At 41.7% G+C, this 7,372-nt stretch overlaps 1 pseudogene; it reads left to right on the top strand.

Annotated features, from left to right (window-relative positions):
• Positions 1-611: 611 nt before the first annotated feature.
• LOC145720389 (U4 spliceosomal RNA) lies at positions 612-676 on the top strand (annotated as a pseudogene).
• Positions 677-7,372: the final 6,696 nt, after the last annotated feature.

Genomic DNA, 7,372 nt, shown 5'->3' on the forward strand with positions numbered 1-7,372 from the left:
ACTGCCTTCGGCTCAGGTCATGATCCTGGAGTCCCGGGATCGAGTCCCGCATCGGGCTCCCTGCTCGGCAGGGAGTCTGCTTCTCCCTCTGACCCTCCCCCCTCTCATGCTGTCTATCTCAAATAAATAAATAAAATCTTTAAAAAAAAATAAAATAATAAAATAAATAAAATGTTAATTATTTTGGGCGCCTGGGTGGCTCAGTTGGTTAAGGAACTGCCTTCGGCTCAGGTCATGATCCTGGAGTCCCGGGATCGAGTCCCGCGTCGGGCTCCCTGCTCAGCGAGGAGCCTGCTTCTCCCTCTGACCCTCCCCCCTCTCATGTGCTCTCTCTCTCTCATTCTCTCTCTCAAATAAAATCTTAAAAAAAAAAAAAAGAGTATGGCTGATGTGTTTAAGGAAAACAAAGAGGCCAATATGGCTGGAGAGAGAGGATGAGTGTGGTCAGTGGATAAGGTCAAAGAGAGGTAAGGGGCAGATCATAAAGGGTCGTGTAGGATTTCAGCTTTTCTCCAAGTAAAGGAGGAAGCCATTGGAAGCTTCTGAGCTGAGGAGGGTTATGATCTGATTTGGGTTTTATCAGGATCACTCTGGTTCTAAAGGTAAAGGGGAGCTTTGCACAGTGGCAATATTGTAGCCAATGAGGTTTATCTGAGGCACGATTATTGCTCATAAAGGTAAAGGGGACAGGGAGAGAAGCAGGGAGAAACACCAGGAAGCCATTGTGAGAGAACAGGTGAGAGATGCTGGTGGCTGAGCCCAGGGTGGTAGAAATGGAGGTGAGGAGAAGTATTTGGATTTTGGATATGTTTTGAAAGGAAGGCCAAAGGGGTTTGAGATGGATGGATGGAGGGTGTAAAAGGAAGGAGAGAAGCAAGGAAGCAAGGAAAGAAGGAAGGAAGGAAGAAATGATAACTACAGTTTTGACTTGGGTTAAATGGCAAATTCTCCTCACTTTTCATTGTTATCAATTATTCATTTTCGTCTAGGCAAGATGAAACATATTGAATAACTAAATCCAGAAATGAAAGAAACAGGTAATAAATTGCTTTAAATTTGAAATTTAAAAAATTCCCTGGAAAGATGCAATCAGCTAAGTCCAGAATGTGAGAAATTCCACAGGATGAAAAATCCAGGTTGTTCAATAAATAAATCGCAAGGAAGAAAAAAAGAAAAACAGGAAAGGTGAACCTATAGATTAAAAGATACTTAAGACGCGTCTGGGTGGTGCAGTCAGTTAAGTGTCTGACTCTTGATGTTGGCTCATGTCATGATCTCAGGGTCGTGAGATCGAGCCCCACGTCAGGCTCTGCACTAGATGTGGAGTCTACTTAGGATTCTCTCTGCCCTTCCCCTCCCTCTCTCTCCCCCTTTAAAAAAAAAAAAAGATACTGGGATGCCTGGGTTGATTAGTTGGTTAAATGTCTGCCTTCAGCTCAGGCCATGATCCCAGGGTACTGGGACTGAGTCCCATATTGGGCTCCCTGCTCAGTGGGGAGCCTGCTTCTCCCTCTGCCTGCCGCTCCCCCTGCTTGTCCTCTGTATCTCTCTCATCTCTCTCTCTGACAAATAAATAAAATCTTTAAAAAAAAAGATACTTAAGAGATTTATCAATCAAATACAATGTGCAGACCCTGTTTGGATCCAACTGTATAAAAGAAAAAAAATAATGAGATGATCAGACCAAAACTGATTTATTTGATGATTGGTTACTTGACAATATTAAGGAATTATTGTTAACTGGGGAATATAATACTGGTATTATAGTTGGCTTTTTAAAAATAGTTATTTTTAATAGACATACTAAAATGTTTATAGATAAAGCATGATGTCTAGGATTTCCTTCATCATAATCCAGTAGAGAAATGAAAGATGACCATGAATGGATGATTATTATTTGTTTTGCTATTTTCTCTACTTTTATGTATGTTAGAAATTTTACATAATACAGAGTAAATGAGTACAAAAATAAATAAATACATCAATACAATGTTATGTCAGTACATTAAAAATTGGTAACATGAGCTGCCTTAGGAAAAGGATGGCTGGGAGCAGGAATGAGGGAGATTCTTCCCTGCCTCCTCTGTTGTATCTTTCGACTATCAACCCATTGAAAAATACTGTCTATTAAAAAATACAATCAAAAATTAGTTAACCTGCCCTGGCAGGTGTGTGGAAGAAGCCGCAGCTTGTAGAGAAGAAACGTCCCAGGACAAGCTGCTGATTATTTTCTCCCTGAGTCTCCCTGTTCTGATCTGCTAGCCTCAGGTTGTCTCATGACTCCTCATTTGAGGCAATGCTTAATTCAGCAGAATATAAGCCAAAATTATAATGACTCAGAGAATAGTACCCGTGAGTATTAGAGCACATATCATTCTGAAGCAAATTTTTCCATGCAAGTTTCATCGGCTCAGTTCAAAAACAGTGCTTACATTGCAGGAAACTGTGGACTACTATTAACCTCTGATTTAGGATGGTGGTCTGTTTTCCTAACCTAACGGATAGGTTAATATCCTTGTACTATTGGCGAGTAGGTTAGGTTTCATGATATGACCACTATCTATATCGTGGGAGTAACTTTTATTCATGAAATGAACATATCATATCTTATCTAAATGATAAATATATTTTATTTTATGTAAGATGTCATGCTCCATAACTTTGCAGGGTACTTGTTGTACATTAATCATAAAGTCTTTTGAACTTCTAACACTAAGAGACCAATTTCAGGCACATCTATTAATCCAAAGGGTCTTCCGTGACACTCTCCAAACTCTAAGACTTGAACAAATAGCTTTTTCAGAAAGGTGTGAGTAAATTACTTTCCTCACCCTTTTGGGGAGTCTAAAATCAGCTGAACTTTTACATTTTAATTCCTTGGTCTAGGAATCTAATCATGGAATAAGGAAAGTTGAATAGACTGATTCACATGAAAATTATCAGGGTTTTTTGTTTGTTTGGGTTTCTTTCCCAAATATTGGTCATCATCTAAGTTGCTGCCCCTATGATTTATGGCTGAAACTTTCATTTTCTACTTCAACCTTGGAAATCAGACATAAAAAACAAAGTGAGTAGGGGGCCCTGGGTGGTGCAGTTGGTTAAGCATCCGACTCTTGGTTTCAGCTCAGGTTGTGATCTTGGGGTGGTGGGATTGAGCGCCACGTCTGGCTCAGCGCTCAGTTCAGTCTGCTAAAGTTTCTCTCTCTCTCCCTCTGCCCCTCCCCATGTGCTCACGCTCGCTCTCTCTCTCTCTCTCTCAAATGAAAAAATAAGTCTTAAAAAAAGACACACACAACAGGGGCGCCTGGGTGGCTCAGTCGTTAAGCGTCTGCCTTCGGCTCAGGTCATGATCCCAGGGGCCTGGGATCGAGCCCCACATCGGGCTCCCTGCTCGGCAAGAAGCCTGCTTCTCCCTCTCCCTCTGCCTTCTGCTTGTGTTCCCTCTCTTGATTATTTATTTATAAATAAAATCTTAAAAATAAATAAATAATTAATTAATTAAAAAACCACAAGAAAGCGAGTAGATTTCACACTTAGCTATATAGGTCAGTGTTTTTTGTGTGTCTAGAAGAGTCTTAGCATGTAACTTGGTAAAGAAATTATTAGGGTCTTACCTTCCAAAGATCACCGCACAAGTGTGTTAGTTACTGAAGCAAGTATAATGGCAAGAGTTCACATGTGAGAATCAAGGGTTCTGCTACTAACTACCTTTGTGAACTCTGGCTACCCTGCTTACACGTCTCTGACTTCTTCATGTATAAAGTGAGAGAGTTTGATTAGACAGCCTTTAAATGTGCTCTCAGTATTTAGAGTCCATAATTTTTAATATTTTAGAGAGAAGCACGTGAGAATCTATTAATTCGGGAGCTCTTACTTTTACCCTATCCTAAAATTATTTATGAACCTCTCACTTAATAAGGTGAGAATTGTTTTAAACACTATTAGTGTTAGGGCGCCTGGGTGGCTCAGTCGGCTGGGCATCTGCCTTCAGCTGGGGTTGTGATCCTAGGGTCCTGGGATCGAGCCCCGCATCGGGCTCCCTGCTCAGCGGGAAACCTGCTTCTCCCTCTCCCGCTCCCCCGGCTTGTGTGCTCTCTCTCTCTCTCAATCAGATAAATAAATAAACATCTTAAAAAAAAATAGGGGTGCCTGGGTGGCTCAGTCAGTTAAGCATCTGCCTTCGGCTTAGCTCATGATCCCGGGGTCCTGGGATCGAGTCCCACATTGGGCTCCTTGCTCAGCAGGGAGCTTGCTTCTCCCTCTGCCTGCCACTTAAAGTCTTCAAAAAAATTTAAAAATTAAAAAAAATAAAAATAAAAAAAGAAACACTATTAGTGTCCACACAATATCCATTTTCCCCTCCTCCTTGCTAAGACCACTCTAATGTAATGTATGTCAATGCGAGTTCAAGTACTATACTGTCACTTCATGTACTCTTACCAATGGAAGCAGAAGTTGCTGAATGAGCCTTCCTGTAAAGCTCTTTCAAAGATGGTAGACTCTGCTAGCAAGTATCTTTCACACCTCGGCTCTTCTCCTCTTCCTGCCTGGAACTGGGACACAATACTAGAGGTGGAGCCGCCACCGTGTGAATACAAGGCAACAAGCACAGCTGAGCACAGAAGTGTATTTGTTTCCTAGGGCCACCATAACAGAGAACCAAAGCTGAATAACAAACTTGGAGCAGCAGAAATTTATTCGCTCATGGTGCTAGAGGCCCCACATCTGAAATCAAGATGTCAGGAGGGCCATGCTCCCTTGGCTCCCTTGGCTCTTCTAGATCCTGGTGGCCCCAGGTATTCCTTTGCTCATAGCAACATAACTCCAATCCCTGCCTCTGTCTTCACATGACCATCTTCCTGTGTGTCTCTATCTACATTTTCCTCTTCTCAGAAGGACATCAGTCATACTGGATCCTAATGACCTCATCTTAACTTGACTACATCTGCAAAGACCCTATTTCTAAATAAGGTCACATTCACAGGTCCTGGGGGGTTAGGACTTCAGCACCATTGTGTGTGTGTTGCGGGGGGCACAATTCAACCCATAACAGTTCCGATGGCATTCTGGAGCTACTTTATCAGCTCTGGATTTTCTACTTCTGAACTTACTACATGAGAAAAACAAAGCCTCCAATTTGTTTAAGCCTCTACTTATTCAGAGTTTTTTGCATTTAGAAGAGAACTCAACTCTATCTGACACAGTAACTTCAAAGCGAAGCCTGGCAATTACAAAATTATCTGACATAGGGAGCCTCCTTATTCAGAGAGGATAGTTGTAATTTCTTAAAGATAGAGAGGATTATTCTCTTGTGAGAGAGTGGGGCAATTGGTGGGAACCTGTGCTCAGCTAAGATTTTTCCAGTCATAATTTAAAGATCAAATCTGTTTTCAAAATAGAGTTCACCAGATACTGAAAAGGTCAATGGGCCTGTATTCAGCAACCAGATTTAAGACCTAACCCTGCCCTGGACTGACACCTGTCTCAGATATTTCTTTATTAGTCACCACTGTGTACCTCAAGGAATGAGAATACAAATGCAGCTTTTGTGCTTCAATTACCAGAAGCACAGTTTACTTGTCTAACACAATCAGGTTCAATTTTATGATACTATCTTTCTGCCAGGTGTGGTGCTCAGAAATATATGAGCCAGAAAACACTTCAAGCAGCCAAGATTGAAATTTGTCTTAATTTTGAGAGAGTTGCTGAGTCCTTAGACCATTTTCAGGGCATCTATACCAGGAACATAACCATGATTTATTCAGATTACTTACGGCTCCGTCACTGGGGACAAGCAATTATTCCTGTCATCTCTGTTAGTCAGAGTGCCCTGAATTGTTCATTTGACTGCTCAGCAGGCTCAGAAAGGCTGACGTCAGAGTAAATGGATATTCCTATCACTTCTGCCTAAGAAATACAAGGGCATAGTTGGTAAGTCAGGACTTTCCAATCTTCCGTCCAAGAAAAATATTTGAGTGCCTATCTTGTGGCAGACTAATGCCAGGCACTGAGGATTAAACAAATAAGCCACAACCCCTACCTTCAAGGAGCCCACAGTTCAATCAGAGATAGGCAAATCAGCCGATTTCTGCCTTCAGTTCACAAGACACTGAAGTAAATGCTGAGATTGGTTGAAGAACTGATGTGAAGGAAGCATGCAGGCAGGGCAATTAGCTCTTCTCTGGGCAGAGTGAAGCTCCTGATTAAACTGGTGCCAAAAGTTAGACCTGCAGGTACACTAGGAGTTAGCCACGTGAGAGGGAAAAGCACATGCAAAGACTCAGAACTAAAGGAGCACATGACATAGTTGAGACCTGCACAGAGTTCAGTATGGTGGAGTATGAGGTGGAAAATATCAGTAGAAACAAATGAAACGTGGTCCCCATTCTGAAGACACCGGGGAGCTACTAGAACAGTGGTGAGTCAGACAGTTGTATGATCAGGTTTGTAGAAAGTGTCTTTCTGGCAATGGCATACAGACAGATCAGAACAGAGCAGGACCGGACATGGAGAAACCAGTAGGAGTCTGCCGAAGCATTCTAAGGGAGGGGGGAGTAGCGGGAAAGGAATGAGAAGACACACTTAAGGAGTAAAATTGCCAGCACTTGATGAGTTATCAGATTTAGCAGGCACCCAAGAATGACACTAAAATTTATGGTTTAGTTAACTGGTGTGCATGGGTGTGAGGAGGTATTCTTACAGCTTAAAAGTTAGGAAATGGCAAAAATTGTTAATTCTCTTATATTGATACTAAAAATCCATATTCAAATTTCATATTCATATTTAATAAAGTAACTCAGTTATGTTCCCTAATCAAATTTCTGATATAAAAACTATTTGGGGGCACCTGGGTGACTCAGTGGGTTAAGCATCTGCCTTCGACTCAGGTCATGATCCCAGGGTCCTGGGATCGAGCCCCGCACTGGTCTCCTTGCTCAGCGGGGAGCCTGCTTCTCCCTCTCCTTCTGCCATTCCCCCTGCTTGTGCTCTCTCTAGCTCTCTCACACTCTCTCAGTCAAATAAATAAATAAAACCTTTAAAAAAATATTTGAATTTTTTTAAATATGAAAAGCAAATTTACTTTAGAAACTAGATATTGATGAGGATGAATGATGAAAAAAAATTTGTAGAGTATAAAAGTCCTAATGTATGGAGCAGTAGTTCTCCATTATTTTGTATCTCAGTCTCGTTAAGAGTCCCCTTCCACAACATCTTAAGATAAACTCTCAGAATAGCTCTTTGCTGAAAGGTCATCGGGACGGCAAAAGGAACACATGCTTGCTAACTACTACATGTGAGGGGGCCTGGGACATGGGGTCATGGGGACTAAAGGTGGCAATATTTACAGGTAACCAAGAACAGGTCCCCGTGA

Source organism: Leptonychotes weddellii, chromosome 2 (assembly GCF_054177405.1).
Source record: "Leptonychotes weddellii isolate Sample4059 chromosome 2, ASM5417740v2, whole genome shotgun sequence".
NCBI classification, from domain to species: domain Eukaryota; kingdom Metazoa; phylum Chordata; class Mammalia; order Carnivora; family Phocidae; genus Leptonychotes; species Leptonychotes weddellii.